The sequence below is a fragment of the Hylobates moloch genome, unplaced genomic scaffold (assembly GCF_009828535.3).
Source record: "Hylobates moloch isolate HMO894 unplaced genomic scaffold, HMol_V3 SCAFFOLD_6, whole genome shotgun sequence".
NCBI classification, from domain to species: Eukaryota; Metazoa; Chordata; class Mammalia; order Primates; family Hylobatidae; genus Hylobates; species Hylobates moloch.
Window position 1 is genome coordinate 2,989,056 of NW_026652281.1, and position 22,041 is coordinate 3,011,096.

At 43.9% G+C, this 22,041-nt stretch overlaps 1 long non-coding RNA gene across 1 annotated transcript in view; it reads left to right on the plus strand.

Moving 5' to 3' along the window:
• LOC116470736 (uncharacterized) overlaps nucleotides 1–21,485 on the plus strand; it is a 72,188-nt gene extending 50,703 nt beyond the window's left edge. The window contains exon 5 of the long non-coding RNA XR_009214027.1: nucleotides 19,486–21,485. This is a non-coding gene — a long non-coding RNA (uncharacterized LOC116470736). The remainder of the gene's footprint in view (nucleotides 1–19,485) is intronic.
• Nucleotides 21,486–22,041: the final 556 nt, after the last annotated feature.

Below are 22,041 nucleotides of genomic sequence, written 5' to 3' on the forward strand. Positions count from 1 at the left end.
TTTTCCAAAATAAAATCTTTTAAAAAGATAAATGAAATAGCCAGTAAATAAGCATAGATGTGATTTGCAGGTGTGGAGTGGGCACAGCCCAACTCAGTCTCTGTTTGGGGAAAATGGGATGAGTAAATCTCTTGGGAGTTTCCCGGCTTTCACGTTCAAGGGTACTATCCCCACCAGCAAATGAACCATTTTCATATTTTCCACTCATAAAGCACATATGAAAATTAGCTGGGGGAAACAAACAAACAAAAAAACCTGGGAGTTTCAGCAAGTTTCCTCCAGGGGCCTATAAACGAGCTCGTGTGCAGGTTCCTCTCATAAACAGGGTGCACAAAAACACAGGCTGACTTCCTCCTCCACCAAGAGCTCCTGCAGCTTCACAACCACTCTGCAGTGCATTCTTTTCTTTCGTTTCTTCCGTGCTTCTGGTGAGGTTTACTGGTGAGTTCTGTTTGCTCCTTGCCACCTTGCAGTTAGAGTTTTTCCAAGCGCCCATTGTTCCTGCTGAGCGCCTAATTGTTATTTCTCAGGCAGAATGAGCAGCCCCCTGAGACGTCTGGTTAGTTTCCAAGAGGGTTCTGGTGAGAGGTGGAGAATACCGGCCATCACCAGCAACCTTAGACAGCCAGGCAGCCCCAGGGCAAAATAAAACCTGCGCCCTGGGCCTTGAAATGAAGCCTGACCACGATATCCTCTGCCACGAACACCCATGAATAATGGCCCTGCCTGCAACAACGTCTGGCCCTGAGACCAACCAAGCCAGCTGGGAGTTTTAATCCCAGGAGGACACATTGTGGTACGCTGGCTTCCAGGACTGGCTGCTCACTTTGAGATGCCTTAGGAAGAGGCAGGCTTCCAGTGAGATAGACCTGGAGGGTGGGATCAGCCTCAAAAGCCTTCTGCTCAGCTACACCAACCATCCCGGGTCCCCCTGCCAGACCCTCTTCAATGGAGAGGCCTGCGGCATGGGCTGGCACTGCGGGACGCCCTGGGAAGCCAGCTCCCAGGGTATTTGGGGAAAAGGTGTGCCCTGCTGTTGCATCCGGGGTCTGGGTGGGACCTGGGGGGCTGCATGGCTAACAACCTCCCTGCGGCTGCTGCTGCTGCTCCAAGGTCTTCATCCCATGGAACAGTCTGTCCCCAGCACAAACTTGAGTTGCAGAACTCACTTCTGACACGGGGGCCTCTGAGGAAGACACTGTTACATCTCATGCATTTTACCGTAAAACCGAGCTGCTGCACTTTAGGACAGCCCCATGCTGAGGTCAGTCAAACCTACCGTTTCCAAGCAGGGTTGGTATGCAGGCAGAGTGCATGCTCGGACATCAGAGAGAAGAATGTGGTGCCAGCAATCACAATTGCAGACAAAGAGGGCACTGCGCAGAGCACCCCGATCAGAAGCAAATGTGTTCTCAGGGATGCTTGTCATTATGCCCATGTCCCTTCTGTGTTGGCTGCTCCCTTGGGCTATGGGATTTGCCATTTTCTTCCACACTGGCAGTGCCCTTCAGGCCAGAAGAGAGCATCACCCTGAGACGGTGCTCACCTTCCTGTGGCTCTTCCAGGCAATGCTCTGCCATTTCCCATGAGTGCAGGAGACCTGCAGGGGCTGGGGGTGGACAGGAGGCTGGCTGGGGTCTGGTGTTGACAAAGGCCCACTTGAAGGTGAAAAGATGGCCAAGAGACACCTGGATGTGGAGGAATTGAAGCCACCTACACTGCTGATTGGAGTGAGACACAGTGCAGGGCCAAGGAAAACAGCTAGACAGCTCCATAGTAAGTGAAACGCAAGAGTTCTAGGACCCAGGGATTCCACTCCGGGTATGTACCTGAAAGAACCAAGCACAGGTGTTCAAACGACAGCTTGCACATGAATGTCCAGTGCAGCATTACTCAGAGTGGGCAAAAGGCAGACACATCCCATGCATCTATCAATGGATAAACAAATGTGGTCCATCCACCCAATGGAATATCACTTAGCCATTTAAGAGGGAATGAAGCTCTGACACATGCTACAACCTGGATGAAGCTGGAAAACGTGATGCTGAGTGGAAAAAGCCAGAAATAAAGGTCACAAGTTGGATAATTTTATGTCTATAAAGTGTCCAGAATAGGCAGCTCCATAGACAGAAAGCAGATTAGTGGCTGGCTGGGCATAAGGGAATGGGGAGTCATCAATGAATTGGGTATGGGGATTCCTTTTGGGGTGATAAAATCTTCTGGAACTAGATAGTGGTGATGTTTGCACAAAATTATTAATGTACTAAATGTCTTTAGTGGTTATTTTAAGTTATGTGTATTTTACCAAATACAATTTTTTTTTTTTTTTTTTTGAGACAGAGTCTCCCCCTGTTGCCCAGGCTGGAGTGCAGTGGTGCGACCTCAGCTCACTGCAAACTCCACCTCCTGGGTTCAAGCGATTCTACTACCTCAGTCTTCTGAGTAGCTGGGATTACAGGCGCGCTACCACCCCCGACTAATTTTGGTATTTTTAGTAGAGACAGGGTTTCACCATGTTGGTCAGGCTGGTCTCGAACTCCTGACCTCATGATCCACCCACCTCAGCCTCCCAAAGTGCTGAGATTACAGCCGTGAGCCACCACGCCTGGCCACAAAGGGGCATTTTTGATTCACAAAAGCATGGTGTAGATCTGCCTGCTGCAGGCATCCTGTGGACATCTGGGTTGTTTAGTCTTCAGTAGAGGGTGCTGGAGACACTCAAGATGAATAGAGGAAGCACTGATCACAAACAGCAAATACTGATTGAACACTTACTAGATGCCAGGTGTGCTTCTTAGTATTTTTGTGTTATGTTAAGTCTTTAAATCCACACAACTACCCCAGAAGGTAGGTTTTATTTTGTCTCCATTTTACATCTGTGGAACTGTAGGCACAGAGAGGTAAAATAATTCATCTTGGGGCACAGAGAGAGTCCCTCAAAGATCTGGGATTTGAACCAGAAGTCCAGTCCACCTGTTAAGACATTGCTGCTGCTGAAGAGAGACAATGTCTGCAGGGCCCAGGATTAGGGCTTCCAGAGCCCAACATTGTTGGCAAGAAGACATCATTTTTGGAATTACCAAAAGGTCTTGTAGTTCTCATGCTGAAGGAACTGTGGATGTCAACTCCCTCAGCTTTGGCCTCTTCTCCCATGAGATGAAAAGCCTGGATCTGAGAAAGTGTGTGACCAAGATGGCGGCACTAGGACGAGGGCAGGTGGGAGAGAGGAGCAGCCAGTGCTGCTCCACAGTCCTCCGAGCAGACTGCTAAGGAGGCGCCATGACTGTTCCCGTTCTGTGCATTAGGGAACAGAGGCTCAGAGGGGGAAAGGCACTTGCTCAAGGTCAAATAGCTCAAAGATGAGGGGGGCCAGAATTTCGACTCAAGGCTGACCGAGTTGGAGAGTCCGCTTCTTGCATTGCAACAAGCAGCTCTCTTGATGCTCCCAGAGACACTCAGTGTCCTGTTTCTCATGCCAAATTCAGAAAGAAAGATACACAGAAAAAAATAGAAGGTCGCTCATAATGATGTCATCCAGAGAGATCTACTGTTGCCTCTTTGATGTGCTGTGTGCCATTTTAGTCTATGTTGATGCATAAATGTACATATTTACATATTCTTATAAAATTGGGATCATGACAAATATATGATTGTCTCATACTTTTAATATTTTGTTTATATTTCAGATTAATTCATTAGGAGAAAATTTGGTTTTTAAGGCCTTGCATAGTCTTCCATCATCTGCGTCTCCCAGAATATAACTATTTCTGTTATAACTGTATCTGCTGTTGAACATGTGGGTTTTATTTGTTTACAAATAAGAGTTTATTTGCTCTTAAAAATCAATGCAGTAATGATGGTCCTTGAACATAAGTGATGAATTTGACATATAGTAGGTGCTCAGTTAATATTTATGAGTGAATGAGTGATGGATGGATAAATAGATTTTTCAAGAGTGGTCCTGGGTGTTAGTTTACTTGGTCTAAAGTAGGCTGTCTATACCACAGGTTTGCTGGGATAGTTTCTGTTTTCTCCTGTTGTCCTGGTATAATTAGTCATAATGCTCCGTTTTATCTTCGAAAGTGTCCTTATTTGTATGATAAATTATGAGGTCACTCAATCAAATGATACGAACCTTTGTGAGGTTCTTTATACACATTACTAATATGCTCTACAGATAAGTTGTACCAATGTACACCCAGTTGATGATCTATTCCTGAAAGAGGAGGGCTGGATGAAAAATATCTTGATGAAAAATTTGAGGAAATAAATTAGCCTTGTGAAAAAGAAACTTGCCTTGGAAAATTCAGAAATGGCTTACCAATGAGTCCAACTCCCCCTAAGTTCTTATGTTCTTAAAATCCACAGTGGCACATTGCGCTTGTTACTTACTCTTCTTCCAGAATTTTAATAAAAGTATACTGATTCTAAATGGTTCTAGCTTTTAGGTGGAAGAACATTGTGATCCTGAAACTATTCAGATTTGAATCCCACCTCACCCACTCACCACTAGTTGTTAAACTTTCAGCAAATGCCATAACTGAGTCTTAGTTTCCTCCTGTTCAAAATGAGGATGGATGGACGTTCGTTTCAGAAGGCTATGAGGATTAGACATCAGGGCCCAACACCAAGAAAGCCAGCCTCATGCTAACTCCATCTAGATCCACCCTTTGCCTAGGGAACTGCCCACCCCATCGCTCCAGCAGCAGCATGGGCTCTTCTCCCATTTTCCACACACACCTTCACTTTTCATTCTTGGGATCCAACTTGATCCCAAGGCCTGAAGGAGTTGCCTTGCTGGGTTAACTTTGTTGGAGGACTAGTTAGGCTCACAGCAGTTGTGAATGGTTTTTGCTTTAAAATGCACCCATGTGCAGACTGTCATCCTATCTGAAGCCCCCCTTTCAGAGGCTGATCTTCTCTATGTGTCTCCTCTTAGGCGATGCCCCTTAGAGCCAGTTAATTGATCAGTTTCCCTCATCTTTCGGGTCAGTAGGAATTGCCTGATGTGTGGGAGGAAGATTTACAGAAAGGAAGGAAAAGGGAGCCAGGAGGTGGGTCTAGCCCCCATCCTAACTCCCTGAGTTCCTCTCTTGGAGAGAGTGCTGCTACCAGAACTGTTGTCCAGGCAGGTGCTCCCATAAAGATATGCTAAACATCGAAGTGTGGAATGATCCCACATTTCTACTTGGCTGGACATGTGGCGTTGGTTACAAGTGGCCTCATGGGTGTTGACAGGAAAAAAGAAAAAGCAGGCCAGGTGCAGTGGCTCACACCTATCATCCCCACACTTTCAGAGGCCGAGGCAGGTGGATTGCTTGAACCCAGCCTGAGCAACATAGAGAGATCCTATCTCTATAAAAAATACAAAAAAAAAAAAAATACAAAAACTAGCTGTGATGGTGGTGCATGCCTGAAGTCCCAGCTACTCAGGAGACTGGGTGAGGGAGGAGGATTGCTTGAGCCTGAGAGGTTGAGGCCGTAGTAAGTTGAGATTGTGCCATTGCACTTCAGCCTGGGCAATGGGAGTAAGACCCTGTCTCAATTTTTTTTTTTAAAGCCAACTTTGTAAAATATGAAAAGAGGTTTATTTTGAGCCAATATGAGTGATGATGGCCTGATGGATGGTCTCAGTAGGTCCTGAGAAAGTGTACCCAAAGCGGTCAGGTTACAGCTTAATTTTATACATTTTAGGGAGACAGAAGTTACAGGCAAAGACATAAGTCAGTATGTGTAAACGTATATATTGGTTTGGCCCAGAAAGGTAGAACATCGCAAAGCAGGGAGGCTTACAGGTCATAGGTAGATTCAAAGATTTTCTGATTAGCAATTGGTTGAAAGATTTAAGCTTTGTCTACAGACTTAAAGTCAGTAGAAAGTTCAGATAAGGGGTGTTGTGGAGACCAAGGTTCTTGTTATGTAGATGATGCTTCCTGGGTAGCAGTCTTCAGAGAGAATAGATGCTAAAGGTGTTAGACTTTTACTTAATCTCTCTTAAATCCAGTAAAGATCTGGCTGCATTAATGAAGATTCTCTACAGATGCAAAAATTTCCCTACAAATAACCGTGTTGCAGGACCATTTCAAAATATGTCAAGGAAATATATTTTGGGGCAAAATATTTTGATTTCCTTCACGCTCTGCTGTTCTGTGATACTGTATTAGAATCATGTTGGGATTTGATATCTTATTGCTACAGAGAATCTGTTTTGTCTGTCTCATGATCTGTATTTTAATGTTAATGCTGGTCAATTGTGCCTAAACTCCAAAAGGGAGGTGTGTAGCAAAGTGTGTCCAACCTCCCGTCCTGTTAGGGCCTGGATTCTAGTTTTTTTTTTTATTTTTATTTATTTATTTTTTGAGACAGAGTTTTACTCTGTCCCCCAGGCTAGAGTGCAGTGGTGCGATCTCAGCTCACTGCACCCTCCGACTGGCAGGTTCCAGAAATTCTCCCGCATCAGCCCCCCAAGCAGCTGGGATTACAGGTGTGCAGCACCACTCCCAGCTAATTTTTGTATATTTTGTAGAGACAGGGCTTCACCATGTTGGCCAGGCTGGTCTTGAACTCCTGACCTCAAGTGATCCTGTCAGACCCATGTTAACCAGAGCAACTCCATCTTGAATAGAAGCTAGGTAAAATGAGGCTGAGACCTACTGGGCTGCATTCCCAAACAGTTAAGGCATTCCAAGTGACAAGATGAGATAGGAGATTAGCACAACATACAGGTCATAAAGACCTTGCTGATAAAAACAGGTTGCAGTAAAGGAGCTGGATAAAATCCACCAAAATCAAGATGGCAACCAAGGAGGGACCTCTGATCGTTCTCACTGCTATATCCCACCAGTGTCATGACAGTTTATAGATGCCGTCGTAATGTCAGATAGTTACCATACGTGGTCTAAAAAGGGGAGGCAGGAATAATCCACCTATTGTTTAGTATATCATCAAGAGATAACCATAAAAACAGGCAACCAGCCACCCTTGGGGCTGCTCTGTTTATGGAGTAGCCATTCTTTTATTCCTTTACTTTCCTGATGAACTTGCTTTCACTTTACTCCATGTACAAGCCCTGAATCCAAGAACTGAGTGAGACGCAAGAACCCTCTCCTGAAGTCTGGATCAGGACCCCTTTCCTGTAACAATCCGCGCTCCTTGGACTCCCAAAGTGCTAGGATTACAGGCGTGAGCCACTGCTCCTGGCCTGGAATTTAGTTTTTCAGGTTGCTCTGGGGTCCTCTTGGCCAAGAGGGGGTCGTCCTTTCAGTTGGTTGGGGGCTTAGGGTTTCATTTGGGGTTTACGTGGCCCAACAAAGGAGGTGAGAGCACCCAACGAAGAAGGTGAGAGCACCCATGGGCGCCTCAGGGACAACATCTCCTTGCACCCTTCAGCTGGCTTGAGATCTCCACTCCATGGTGATTCAGCTCAGTCTGTTGGGTTTGGGTCTCAGAACTCCACTCTGCCTCCTGAGGGCTCTAATCTCACCATTTCCTCAGTGACTGGGAAGGTCAACCCCTTCTATTTTGTCCACTCTGCCTTCCCTGTTTGTTTGTTTTTAAATAGATTTAATGTTTTAGAGTTGTTTTAGGTTTACGGCAACATTGGGCAGAAGGTACAGAGATTACACTCTGTTTTCATCTCCTGGTTTCTGTTGATGCGAAGGTGCACATCTACCTTCTCTTAGCTCCTGGATTCTGCCCATTCAGAGTTTCTGTTTCTGCTAACCTCAGTTAGGAGAGACTCCTGAATGTGTCTTTTAACTTTTCCTTCTTTCCTCCTGTCATCAACTGATTAATTATTTCTTTTTCCCAAGTAAACACCCTGATGGGTGCCTCCTATGAATTGGCTGTGCTCTGTTCAGGAGCCCAAAATTAACCCAGTAAATCATGGCCTCAGTGACTGCAAGATTAGGAACAGGGTTGCCTGGGGACTGTGGGTATGGCGTACCTTGTGATTGACTTTTACTGTAGCCAGTTGAATTTCACATTTAGGGAGTTGTGGTAACTCCTGCTTCGTCACTCTAGCAGCACAGTAGCCCTGGGAAACAGTCTAGTCATGATTATCTGGATATGTGAATTTTGGGATAATCCCTTGGCTGACTTTCAGCAGTTAGAGGCAGAATTGCTGATGCCCAGGGGCAGGCTTTGGGTGATGGTGTTGTTGGTGGATGGGGAAAAATGGTGAACTCCTGACTCTTTCCTTCCCAGCCCAGGGAGCCAGAGGAAATATGCCAGGAGAATTTGACTATCCAGTGTTGGATGCAGTCTCCTGTGTTTTGGTCTGTGTTGGCCACAGGAGCCTTCATTATAGCTGAGCTAAATCAGAAGGCCCAGAGTCAAATGAAGGTCATGTCTGAGGCTGCATGTGCTAGCCCACTAAAAAGCCATTTCCTGGTACAGAGTTGCACACAGGCCTGCATGCCCAAATAAGCTCTTTCTTTCTGATTGCAATAGCTGGCTGCACAGTCTGTGGCTCAGTCGCTTCTCTCTGGCCTGACCCTTCCATGGTGGGCCTGTCAGGTCAGTCATTGCTGAGATACACGGATATCCACAGCCTCTGTGCATGTCCGTGCCAAGCAGAGTGCTCCTGGCCACTGTAAATCTGGCTCCAGTTTGGACTTAAATTCATGCATGAGTCCTTTTCCTTGGGCTTGGATGCTCTGGGACCATCTGCTCCCTTCTGGGAAATCAGGATTTTTCCTTTTTATCCAAGTCAAAGGGTGACTGAGCCAGTGGCCAAAAGGGTGTTTGCATTGGTATGAAGAGGAAGAGTGGTTCAGTCCCCCTGGAAGTGGACTCAGTACCCTCATCCAAATTCCAAACCCATAGAACCCAGCAAGGCTCCAGGGCCCTTGGCTGAATCTTATCCTTTGGAAATTTGGACTGGGGTGAAGTTCTCTTTGAAGGTAGCATGGACCTGGGTCAAGGAGAGGAGTTGAACAGATCTCTGTCCAGCCTGGAAACTGGTATTTTGATGATTTACATGAAAGGAATTGAATGCTGGCATTCAATTTCTCTTGGATACCGTGGGACCTAAAATGTAAAGGAAGCAAGTTGAGCAAACACCAGCGTGCATTTGACTATAACGAATATACTCTGAAATGTCCTTCGGAATGTTATAGCAAAACCCAAATTGGGGCATTTCAGAAGCAACTCTGGATATAATCCTCAGCCACCTGGATTTTCCAGCTTGCACTCACCCCGAGTGGACTCCGGCCAAGTTCCTGTCTGTTCTAACACAGGAAAAAGTTACCTTGGTGATCGGATAGGGTAGGTGTCTCCCACTCCAACAGCTAATTGTGGAAATGCAGTTTCATCAAGTCTTGATATTTCTAAAACCAAACAGGGAAACTATGATGAAAATGTGTTCCCAGTTCCTTCTCCATCCCTCTTCTGGGGAGAGAAGGGGACGCTGCATGGGAAAAGGACTCATGCATGAATGTGAGTCCAAGTTGGAGCTGGATCTATAGCAGCCAGGAGCACTTTGCTTGGGAAACTTCTCTGTTGCTGAAGAGTTTGCTGGAGAGCAAACCTACCTGAAGCTTGTGCTTTACAGGATATAAGTATGAGGTGACACAGGGTATGATTATGAGGTGACTTCAAAAAGTTTGTGGAAAAATGGAATTAAAAGATACAAATAAAAAATAGAACCTGTATTTCTTAACATTAAGCTTCACCAAGGTCAAGACACTTTTGTCAGTGATGACACCAGCCGTTTAGTCCATCCCTAAAGAACTGAAGCTCCTGGAAATTTAACCACGTCAATGCAGTCTTTTAAATATTATGAACTAGAGAAAAATGGGTGCCCTTTAAAGATTTTTCAAGATTAGGAAACCAAAAGAAGTCCAGACAAGCCAACTCAGGACTGTAAGGTGGATGCCTAATGATGTCCCACTGACATTCTCACAAAATTGCCCTTGTTTGATGAGAGGAATGAGCAGGACCATTGCTGTGGTGAGGAAGGACTCACTCCACCACCAAAAGATTTCACAGGCATTTTTCTGCTAGAGCTTTGGCTAACTTTCTTAAACCACTTCCATTACAAGCAGATGTTATAATTCTTTGGCCTTCCAGAAAGTCAGCAAGCAAAATGCGTTGAACATCTCCAAAAATTGTTGCCATGACCTTTGCTCTTGACCAGTCTCATTTTGTTGTGACTGGACCACTTCCACCTCTTGGTAGCCATTGCTTTGATTGTGCTTTGTCTTCAGGATGGTACTAGTGAAGCAATGCTTTATTTCCTGTTATAATTCCTTGAAGAAAAATGCTTTAGAATCTTGCACACTTGTTTAAAATTTCCATTAAAAGCTCTGCTCTTCTCAGCAGCTGGTCTAAGCACAATGGTTTTGGCATCCACCAAGTGAAAAGTTTGTTCATCTTTAGGTTTTCAGTCAGAATTGTGTAAGCTGGCCCAGTTGAGATGTCTGTGGTGTTGGCTATTGTTTCTGCTGTTAATCACTGGTACCCTTCAATAAGGGCATGAACAAGATACATTTTTTCCTCGAAAATTGATGTGGATGGTCTGATGCTGTGGGCTTCATCCTCAACACTGTCTCATTTCTTCTTAAAATGAATTAATTATTTGTAAACTGCTGATTTCTTTGGGGCATTGTCCCCATGAACATCTTGTAAAACATCAGTGATTTCACCCTTCTTCCATCCAAGCTCACCATAAATGTGATGTTTGTTGTGGCTTCAATTTTAGCAGAATTTATGTTGCTCTGATAGAGGCTCCTTTTAAACTCATATCTTGTCCCTTCCTAGTGCCTCAAGCTAGATCCTGTCTAGATATGTTATAACCAGTTAACATGAGTTTATTTTTGTGCAAACAAATTTGAAATTTATTTATAGTTTTTTTCATAACACATAAGAAGACCCCTTGAATTTCTACATTATTTCAAACATTTTTTAACTCTCAAAATTTGACTTGCCCCTTTCTTTGTTTGCAAAAGTTGAATTTGTCTTCTACTCCATAGAAGAAATAGAGGCCATCAGATAAGAATTTCCTCAACTTGGCTGGGTGCGGTGGCTCACACCTGTAATCCCACCACTTTGGGAGGCCGAGGCGAATGGATCACGAGGTCAGGAGATTGAGACCATCCTGGCTAACCTGGTGAAACTCCGTCTCTACTAAAAATACAAAAAAATTAGCTGGGCGTGGTGGCAGGCACCTGTACTCCCAACTACTTGGGAGGCTGAGGCAGGAGAATGGCATGAACCCAGGAGGTGGAGCTTGCGGTGAGCTGAGATTGCACCACTGCACTCCAGCCTGGGCGAAAGAGACACCGTCTCAAAAAAAAAAAAAAATTTCGTCAATTTGTGCTCCCAAAGATGTTCTAGTAGATTGATTATTGTCCCATACATGTTCACACACCCTTCCCCATGCTTCCCATAGAGCACACTTCCTTGTCCAGTAACTTTGGCCTCGACCATGTGACCTGCTTTGACCAAAGGAATATGGCAGAAGTGACAAGGTACTGTTTTAAGAACGGGCTTTAGGAGTCATTTTGAGTTCTTGCTCCAGCTTTTTTGCTCCTGCCATTCACTGTGAGAAGAGCGTGCCCAAGTATCTGCTTCTCTTCAGCCTGGATCAGGGACATGGAGCAGACCCTAGACAAAGCCCCGCTGAGCCAAGCCACAGAACTATGATGGAGAAATACATGTCTATTAGTATAAGCCACCGAGATTGTGTAGTTGTTTGTTATACTGATTATTCCAGAAAAAACTTGACTAATAACGATACAAATTCTACATATAGCAACACTCCTTCTTGCTCTTCTTGCTCTTCACTTCTTCTACAAGGAAGAATTATCCTCCCTCACATTTATTGCCCATCTTCCCACTGGACTGTGCATTTTATCTTCCCTCATCTTCTCAGGAAACTTAATGATCAAATATTTCCTTTTCTCTTGAAATATCCTCTTCACTAGATCCTTCTCATCATTTTAAATGTGATACATTCCTTTTGGCTTCCATTTAGGGTATAAAAAACTGGAAAGAAAGACGTGCATACCCTAACAAAAAGTAAAAGTTAAAAAACTTACTAGAATCACACGTTTTCTTGAACCTGTCAGAGCAGAGGTCACAAGGAAAACAAGTATTCTGAAATCTAAAAGAAAGACGAGTGCCTCCGAAAAGAGGTGGGACTTGAGCACCAGGCTACCTACCACCAAACACAGGAGGAAGACAGGGCCACCATACTAGTGGGTAAGAATATTTTAGCTGAAATTTTTAATGGATTGCTAAATGTTGGCTTGGGGCTAGCATAAGGTATAGAACCCCTGAGAGCCATAGGAACAAGGGGAGTTCACACCTACTTGTAAACCTCACAACCTCACCAGGTGTTCATGAGAAATTCTAGGGGAAGGGTGGAGGTTGAAGATATCTCTCTCATGGTGAGCCCTGGGGTAGAGAGCAGCCACCATATCAGAGCAGGCACAAAGCTCTGCCCAGATTCTTCTCCTCAAGGAAATAAAAGCCTGGGGGTAGGGCCAGCCATCCTAAAAACTCATTATGATTGGGTGAAGGAAATAGACATTTTGGGAGACAGGGCAGGAAACCACCATGGGCCCAGACCATTAGAGATCCTCCTCCGCTGCTGTGGTAGGCAATATCACAGAGAAAGTCCCACCTCTGAGACCCAGGGGCTTAAGGTTTGCAAAGACTGAGGTTGAACCAGCCCAGCAAAGACCCCCTACCCTCACCACAAGCACCAGTCTAGCATGCACTGCTAACGATGATCGGCAGTCTTCTGTGCAGAGAGACAAAAGCATAGAGAGTGACTCGTTCTGTGATGCAGGCTCACAAGCAAAACCTAAAGCCAAAGTGGAACAGCAAAACTGAGAAGCACCCCCTTGCAACCCAGTTCCCATCCGAAGCACCAAGTAACACTAAAATGATTGGAAACCAGCAGTTCCCTGAGGGTAATTATAATAACAACAGAACATAAGTCTATGCTCAAAGCCCAGAAAAAAAAGAAGGCATGCCCATTTTCAGACATAAATTTTATTTACCAAAGTATTGACTGTCCTAAACATGGTATATAGCTTTCAACCAAAAATGATAAGACACAGAAAAAGGCAAGGAAAGCGACTCACTGTCAAAAGACAAAGAGATCAACAGAAACAAAGTTAGATACAATCCAGATGTTGGCGCTATCAGACAGGGAATTTAAAATGATTCATATGTTAAAGGATCTATTGGAAAAGGTGGAAAATGTGTTAATTGATAGGGAATTAAAGCAGAGACATAAAAACTGTAACGAAGAGTCAATTGGAAATGCTGGCTGGGTGTGGTGGCCCATGCTTGTAGTCCCAGCACTTCGGGAGGCCGAGGCAGGCAGATCACTTGAGGCCAGGAAGTTCAAGACCAGCATTGCCAACATGGTGAAACCCTGTCTCTACTAAAAATACAAAAAGAAAAAACAATTAGCTGGGCATGGTGGTGCATACCTGTAGTCCCAGCTACTCTGGAGACTGAGGCAGGAGAATTGGTTGAACCTGGGAGGCACAGGTTGCAGTGAGCAGAGATCACACCACTGCACTCTAGCCTGGTCAACAGAGTGAGACTCTGTCTCTGACAAAAGAAGAGTCCATTGGAAATGCTAGAAATTTTTTAAAAAAACGGTAGCAGGGATGAAGTAAGCCTTGGCACAGCCGAGAAAAGTATCCATGTGCTTAAGACTAAGTACACCATCCTCACTGAAACACAATGAGAAATAAGAGGTGTGAACAGCAGTGATCACCACCAATGGAACAGAGCACCCAAGAGCTATGGGACAATATTAAACAGTCTCATAAACAAAACTCAGAATCCTAGAAGGAAGAGAGAGAGAGAGATGGAGACACAGAGATAGAGCCATAGAGAGAGCTAGGGAAAGACACACACACAGAGATAGAAAAATAGATAACGGGGAGAGGAAGGAGGGAAGAAAAATATTTACTAAGCTAATGGCTAAGACTTATCAAACATAATGAAAGACACCACATTACAGAATCAAAAATCCCACAGAATACTAACGAGAATAAACACAAATATTTTTCATGTAGAATCCTAGATATAAACTATTTAAACTGTTGAAAACTGAAGATAAAGAGAAAATATTAAAAGTGGGCAGAGATACAGGACATTTCTCATATAGAACAGCAAAGGTAAGAATTACAGAAGACTTGTCCACAGAAGCTATGCAAGCTATAAGACAATGGAATTATATCATTAAAATGCTAAAAGAAAACACAAACAAAAATCTGGCAACCCCAAATTCTTTTCCCAGTGAAAATATCTTTCAAAAATTAAAGAGAAATAAAGATTTTTTTCTCAGAAAAACAAAAAAGGGGAGAATTTATTACAAGATGTTAAAGAGAGTGCATCAGGCAGAAGGTAAATGAAACCAGTCAGAATCTTAGATCTACGTACAGAAATGAATAGTCATGGACATGGTAAAATTGAAGATCAATAGGAAGTTTTTTGTTATGTTTAGTTGCTCTAAAATTACTAGACAGTTGAAAGTTAAAAGAGTTGCAATGTACAGTGTGTTTAAAATTGCACATAAAAGTAAAATATAGAACAAGAGCAAAAACAAACATAAGGGAGGAATTGGGAGTATAGAGTTATATGCTATGTGTGAATCATATGGTATTATTTGGAAGTAGATTGTGATCAAATAAAGGTGTATATTGCAAACCCCAGGGTAACTAATTACAGATTTGAACATCCCTAATGAGAAAACCCCAAATCCCAAACTTTTTGAATGCCAACATGATGCTCAAAGGAAATGTTCATTGGAACATTTTGAATTTTGGATTTTCTGATTAGGGATGCTCAACTGATACATATTTCTATGTATATTCCAAAATCTGAAAAAAATTTCAAAACCTGAAATACTGGTCTCAAGCATTTTGGGTAAGAGATATTCAATTTGTATTAAAAATTTTTCAAAAAAGATGTATAAATATGACCAATTCTCTGACATTAAGCAAAAAAAAAAAAAAAAAGTCATCCTCTAAGTACCACCTGATCACTCCCTTCACCTTTGAAGCTACATTTCCCAGGAGTGTTGTCTACATTTGCTGCATTCATTTTCTAATCTTCTACTGACTTTTCAATCAATCATAATCTGGCTCTCACTTCCATTATTCTAATCAAATAGCTTTTTCCAAAATTACCAATGACCTTGCTATCACTCTATCCAATAGACATTTTTCAGACCTAAATTCAGACTGCTCACAGCCTTTGACACTGATCTCCATGCCACCCCCCAGCACCCCTTCTTTCCTGGCTTTCCTGGTGCTGCATCCCCTATTTTCCACCTAACACTCTGGGATGCCTCTGCTCTTATTTTTTTTTTTTTGCAGGCTTATGTCCTCTATTTGGCCATGAAATGTTTGCAGTCTTCAAAATTCATATGTAGGCCTGCTCTACTTCCTACTCGATACTTTCTCCCTAAGTGAACTTGTTCATAACCACACCTTTAACTGTTGCCTTCACCCAGAAGATGGATACAACTCTTTCTATCTACCCTGCAGCTCTCCTCTGAGCTTCAGTCCACATCCTGAGCTGTCTAATTGAGTATGGCTCAAAGGTAACTCAGATCTCAGAGCTCAACATATATTTTATGTACATATATTTTACATATATATAAAGGGTCGTCATTTTTTCCCTTTACCTGGTCTCTTTCCACGTACCCTACCTCAGAAAATGTCACTCCTACGTTCATTCCCCCCATCATTCATTCACTTTGAAAATGTTTATTGAGCACTTACTTTGTGCGAGAGGCTGGAGATATGGTCAACACATGGACAAGGTCCCTGCCCTCTTGGAGCTGGTACCCAGTGAGCAGGCAAACATAAACCAACAAAAAGCCAAACACCATAGAATTCTAGGCAAGGATCAGTGCTACAAGCGAAACTCAAGCTGGGTGAAGGGAGAGGCAGATGGCACTTGTGTGTACAATCTCCCTTGCTGCAGGAAGCTAATAATCAATCTCAACTTGGTTGACTGTGGCTATGTTCTGGAGGACTTGGGTTGAGGGCTTTATCATGATGCTAATATGTTTTGGAAGAGTCCAGGTGCTCTCTGCCCTATCTGCCTTTCCAGCAACACCTCCAGGCACTTGCCCCAGCTTGTTCCCATTGCCTTGGCTTTCTGTTGGGTTCTTTTCTTTTCTCTTTTCTTTCCTTTTCTTTTCTTTTCTTTTCTTTTCTTTTCTTTTCTCTCTTTCTCTCTTTCTTGCTTTCTTTTTTTTTTTTTTTGAGATGGAGTTTAGCTCTTGTTGCCCATACTGTAGTGATCTTGGCTCACTGGAACGTCTGCCTCATGGGTTCAAGTGATTCTCCAGCCTCAGCCAGGTCTCACCCCCCCCTCGGCTAATTTTTTTGTATTTTAAAAGACGGGGTTTCACCATGTTGTCCAGGCTGGTCTTGAATCTGACAGGTGATCCAAGGTCAGGAGATCGAGACCACGGTGAAACCCCGTCTCGGCCTCCCAAAGTGCTGGGATTACAAGCGTGAGCCACCGCGCCCGGCCAGACTGTTGGGTTCTTTCTATTGCTTTCTGTTGGGTTCTTTCTGTTGAGTCTGCCATATTCCCTCCCTCATGACGCCTTAGCGCCTATGAGGCTCTGTACTCCCAAAGCTCTTCCTGGTTTGAATAATGAACATCTCCTGCTTCAGTTTGCCCCTTCAACATAATTTTGCACTTCCTCAGCAGGGAGGTCTTCTTCACCTTGTCAGATGAGGTCGGCTCTGACTTTCAGGCTTTGTAACACGGCTCACTTGGTTGACCCTAACACATATTACAGTCATCACTTTCCCTGCACTTGGTGATTTCATTAACACTTATTTCTGCCACTGGACAGAGTCCTAGGAGGGTGGGAGATGGGTCTCCATAGCAGATGCAGATACACATCTTGTTGAATAAAGAGATGGATGCGTGCACACTCGCAGAAAGCTGGAACCAAATATGTTTGGGAAATGCTGACTTGAACATAGTGAAACAGCTCCCTCCACAGCAGGATGCCCAGAACCTCTGACCTGTTGCAAAGCCCTGGGAGACGGCTGATTAGTTACATTTGGCAAATTCTGCTTCCTCCAGGTAACTAACCATGGAACATTTTAGTTGAGATAAGACATAACATTTTCTGGAACATTCATATGTTAGGGAGGGAAGATTTGGTTTGGGAAATACTGATTGTTGGTATAGTTATCTCCCCTCTACATATGCTTACACGCATGTGTTCCCATTCCCCCATGTGTGCATGTATGTATATACATGTGTATGTGTGTGTGTGTGTGTGTGTGTGTGTGTGTGTGTGTGTGTTTTCCCCTTTTATTCCCATAGCCTGCAACTGCGGGTGGAAGTGACAAAGGCCATGTTTAGGTCAAGGACAAATGGAGCAGGTACTGTGGCGTCTTGCTAGGTCACACCAGCCTCTAGGGGGAGCTCCTGGGCCTTGGCAGGCAGCTAAGCACAGGGGCTCTGGGGCCAATCTCCCTGGCTTGAATCCTCCCAGGCCAGCTTGTCAGCTCGTGGCCTTGGGCAAGTGATGTGCCTGTGACTCGGTGGCCTCCTCTGTATGAGGGGCAGCAGCAGCAGCTACTCGTGGGGTCATTGTGAGGCCTGAGTGGGTCACTACGGGCCGAGAGGGGCAGAGGCCCTGCACAGAGCACAGGTGCCATGGGCACGGTGGGTGCTCTGGCTGGGAAGATGACTCACTTCCCGGACTCAGTGGCCCCCTGGCCCTCAGGCCCGTCTCCTTGGGCGGGGAGTGTGAAGTCATGGATTGCTGCTTGGATTCAGAGGCAGATGAAAGGGCCTCCTCCGAGGAGAACCCAGGAAGATCAGTGCAACCACTTCAAATCCTCTGAGGAATGAGGTGTGTGGGGAAACAGACAAACCAGCACTTGCACAGGTGGCGTCATGCCTTATCCTGTAGCCCCGATTCAGCCACCATGATCCTCAGCACTTAGCTGGGAAGGGAACTGGGGCCAGCGCTCATGGAGGGGGATATAGATGTTTCCTTCCGGCTGAGATGCGACGGAGATATGAATCTGGAGAGAATTCAGATGGGGAAAATAAAAGATTGATAACACCTAAGGCTGGGGGTGTGTGTGGGAAAGCAGCCGCTCGTAAGCTGCGTGTGGCTGCCTAAATTGCTATAAGTTTTTGAGAGAGGAAAATCTGACCATTGTTTTGGAAATCTGAAACACACATACAATTTGACCCTGCAGTCTGATGTGGAGGAATCTGACTTAGCGCGCCGGGGAGTAATGACACCGGAGGAGGCATTGACCACCTGATGAGCAGGGGGCGAGAATGGCCATCAGCCAGTCTTTAGAGTGACGGGGAGTGTTAGGACAGATGGTGGCTCAGTAGCCGCAATGTTGAGCAGTATGCTGCTGGCAGTGTGAGCGTGTTAGCACTTTATGTGTTGGCGTTGCTCACGTGTGTAATTGCGTAAAATGGCAAGTTGTTGAGTTTTTTTTAATTTTTGAGATGGGGTCTGGCTCTGTCACTCAGGCTGGAGTGCAGTGGCACAATCCTGCTCACTGCAGCCTCGACCTCCTGGGCCTAAGCCACCTCCCACCTGAGCCTCCTTAGTAGCTGGGACTACAGGTGTGTGCCACCACACCCTGCTAATTTTTAAAATTTTTCTTTTTGTAGAGATGAGGTTTTACTTTGTCACCCAGGCTGGTCTTGAACGCCTGAGCTCAAGTCATCCTCCTGCCTCAGCCTCCCAAAGTGCTGGGATAACATGCTTTAGTTACCACGCCTGGCCCATTGAATAGTTTTGAAAAGAAGAAAAACACAAGCTATAGATGGGTTGGGGTGACCGTAGGAGGGTGTGGGAGAATTCACAGCAGATAAACCCTTCTCAGCTCCTGCCGGTGGGGCTGGAGGAAGGGGTAGTAGAGAAACCAACAAACAAAAATCTTAAAATGGGGGTGGGGGGGAGAAAAAATACTTATCCCTATAAAGAGAGAGGAGAAGAATCCAAGTAGTGGTATGGAGAAGTGGTTTTATGGTTGGTCACATTAATTTGGACACACTAAAATCACATTAATTTGACAATTTGGAGGAAGGAAAAGGATTTGTTAGGCAAGAAGAAAATGTAATTTTGTCACTGTGGGGCCCCCCCTTCTTTCTGCTGGGGGCGAGGCCCCGGCATTCTCCTCCCGTCTGCTCACACCCTCTGAGGGTCAGAGCTTGTCCCCTGGCCTTCTATGACAATAATAGTCACCACTGGCCACTGGCCCCAGCTGCATGAGGCAGTGTGCACGCTCAGCCAGTGACGAGTGCTTTCCCACTTGCTCCGCAGCCGTGTGGCCTGGGGTCTCCTTAGGTCTCGTGGCCGTGTGGACTGGGGTCTCCTTAGGTCTCTCCATCTCTGTCTGGGCTTTGGGTTTTCCGTTAGTAAATTCCCTTTCGATGCTGTTTAAGTTTTCTCGTTGTTGTTATTTTGCTTTTGTTTGTCACTGTGGTTATTTTTAGCCCAGTGGCTGAAACCGGGACAGTGAGGCGTGACAGAAAGGGACCCACCGTGAGTGAGGCGGGTCATCCACACATCCACATTGTCTGCCAGAGCTGCCTGGGTCTCATCATCATAACCTGAGCTGCTGAAAACAAAGCGGAACAACAAAGAGACTCTGGGGCCCACCCGCTGGGTCCGGACCCAGCACGTCGCTCGGGCGTGCAGTTTAGATGAGTTTGTCTCCTGTGTACTCATCCGGAATGCTAAGTTACTTTTGTGCACAAATACACCAGTTTCATCACTGTCTGCAGAGGAAAAAAAAAAATAAGAAAAGAAGAAGGTGTGTAAAGCACCACACGTGTTCCACGCAGGGGAAGGGTGAGCGGATCCCTGGTGGTGGGAGGCAGTCAGGCAAAGCTAAAACTAGCTTCAGGCTTGGGGCTGTCTCCCAAAGGGCCTCTTAGGCCATCTGCTGATGCCTGAAAGTCCTGGTCCTTGCAGTAGCAGAGAGACGAGGCAGGAGTGGGGTATTCCTGAAGGGCTGGATGCTGGCCCCAAGCAAGGTTGGGAGGTCGCCTGAAACTCTTCTAACGCGATCAGGTGGGCTTCGGTAGTCACCAAGTATGTGGAAAAATGAGCATCGTTCAGGAGAAAAAGGTATTTATTTTCCTCTTATTTATCTTTCTTTGTTTTTTCCAAATTTCCTCTATGTGTTATCAAGGTAGTTACCTAATCATATTATGAATTGAAAAAAAGGGGTTCTCAGAAATCTTATTACTGAGATGGAGTTAGATGTTTTGGTGTATTTCTTTCCAGTGTTTGTCTAAGCATTGGGCTATTTTATAAAATGCTGCACACACTGTATACCGTAGGTATTTTCTATACACATTTCCCCATTGATGATACAAGCTGATGTTACAATTCAGGCTGCGCTCTGCGACCCCAGAAGCACCATGTGAGGTGTTTTATAGTTATGTAAGGATTTATTTAGCCGATCCCCCACCTTCTTTGACTCTTAGGCTGTCATTTCTGCCAGGTCCACTTTTTGCTTTTATTATAAATAATGATATAATGGACATGCTTTGTGTACAAACCTTTCTTTCATATTGGTTGTTATTCATATGTAATATTTATAAGTATTATTTATAATATAGGTATAATATAATTTTTAGAATGTTTAATATTATTTCTATACATTAATTCCCAGAATTACAAAGACAAAAGGTTTACATATTAAAAATATAAAATTTTATATTATAAAATTAGTACATGGACATTGTAGAAAATGTAGAAAATGCAAAGTATAAATAATAGTAATAAAATAAACTTGAGCTTCCCCAGTCAGATAACTATTGTTATGATTTTGGTAATAATTACTTAGTCTTTTGTTTCTGTGCATTTTACAAAATCAGACATTTCATTTAGGTACTCTTTTGTAACATGTTTTTTCACCTAATGGAATGTGAATATTTGATATTTAAAAAATACTCTCCAAATTACTTGAGTTTTTAATGGCTGCATAATATTCTCCACAGATTTATCATAATTTCTTTTTTTAAATTTCAGTCCTACTCCTTCTGTAAGACTTATCCTCACATAGCTCCTACATTGAAGTTGCATCCAGTTTTTTATTGCTGCAAAAATTGCCCAGTAAAGACAATAATTCTTGCATTATCTCCACGGGATAATGAAATGAATCAAAGTGTGTGATCACTTGTAAAACTTACAAAATATGTTGTTGAATTTCTTACCAGAAAGGCTGTTTGAATTTAAAACAACTTCATTGTCATGAAATATTTTTTAAAACCCTCTTCTCGTCAATTTAAGGCAAAAAGTGGCAACCTAGTATTTGTTTCAACTTGCACTTCTTTGATTACTAGTCAGGAGGATGTTTTAAAAAAAGTGTTTGTAGGGCATTTGTATTTCTTCCCTTCATGTCCCATTGTACATTTTTCTTGGGGATTTGTAAGTATTATTTACAGATGAAGGACGGTGCTTTATATGTTATTTAAGTTGCAGATTTTTCTCACTCGTTCGTTTGTATTTTAATTTTGTTTTCTGACTTTTTGTCAAATAGTTGTTATAAATTGTATGCAGATGTTTCAAAGTGTACAGTCTATTTATCTTTCGTTGTTTCTTTGGTTTTATACTTTGAAAGGCCTTTCCCACTCTAAGATAAGAAATGTATATTTTATTTTATTTTTAATTTTTATTTATTTATTTATTTATTTTCAGAAGGAATGTCACTCTGTCATCCAGGCTGGAGTGCAGTGGCACAATCTTGGCTCACTGCAACCTCTGTCTCCCAGGTTCAAGCAATACTCCTGCCTCAGCCTCCTGAGTAGCTGGGATTAAAGGTGCATTCCACCATGCCCAGCTAATTTTTGTATTTTTAGTAGAGATTGAGTTTCATTATGTTGGCCAGGCTTATCTTGAACTCCTGACCTCGTGATCTGCCTGCCTCGGCCTCCCAAAATCCTGGGATTACAGGCGTGAGCCACCATGCCTGGCCTGTGTGTGTGTGTTTTTTTAAATAGTTTAAAAAATGGGATGAATTGCTTCTTGATGTAATGGAG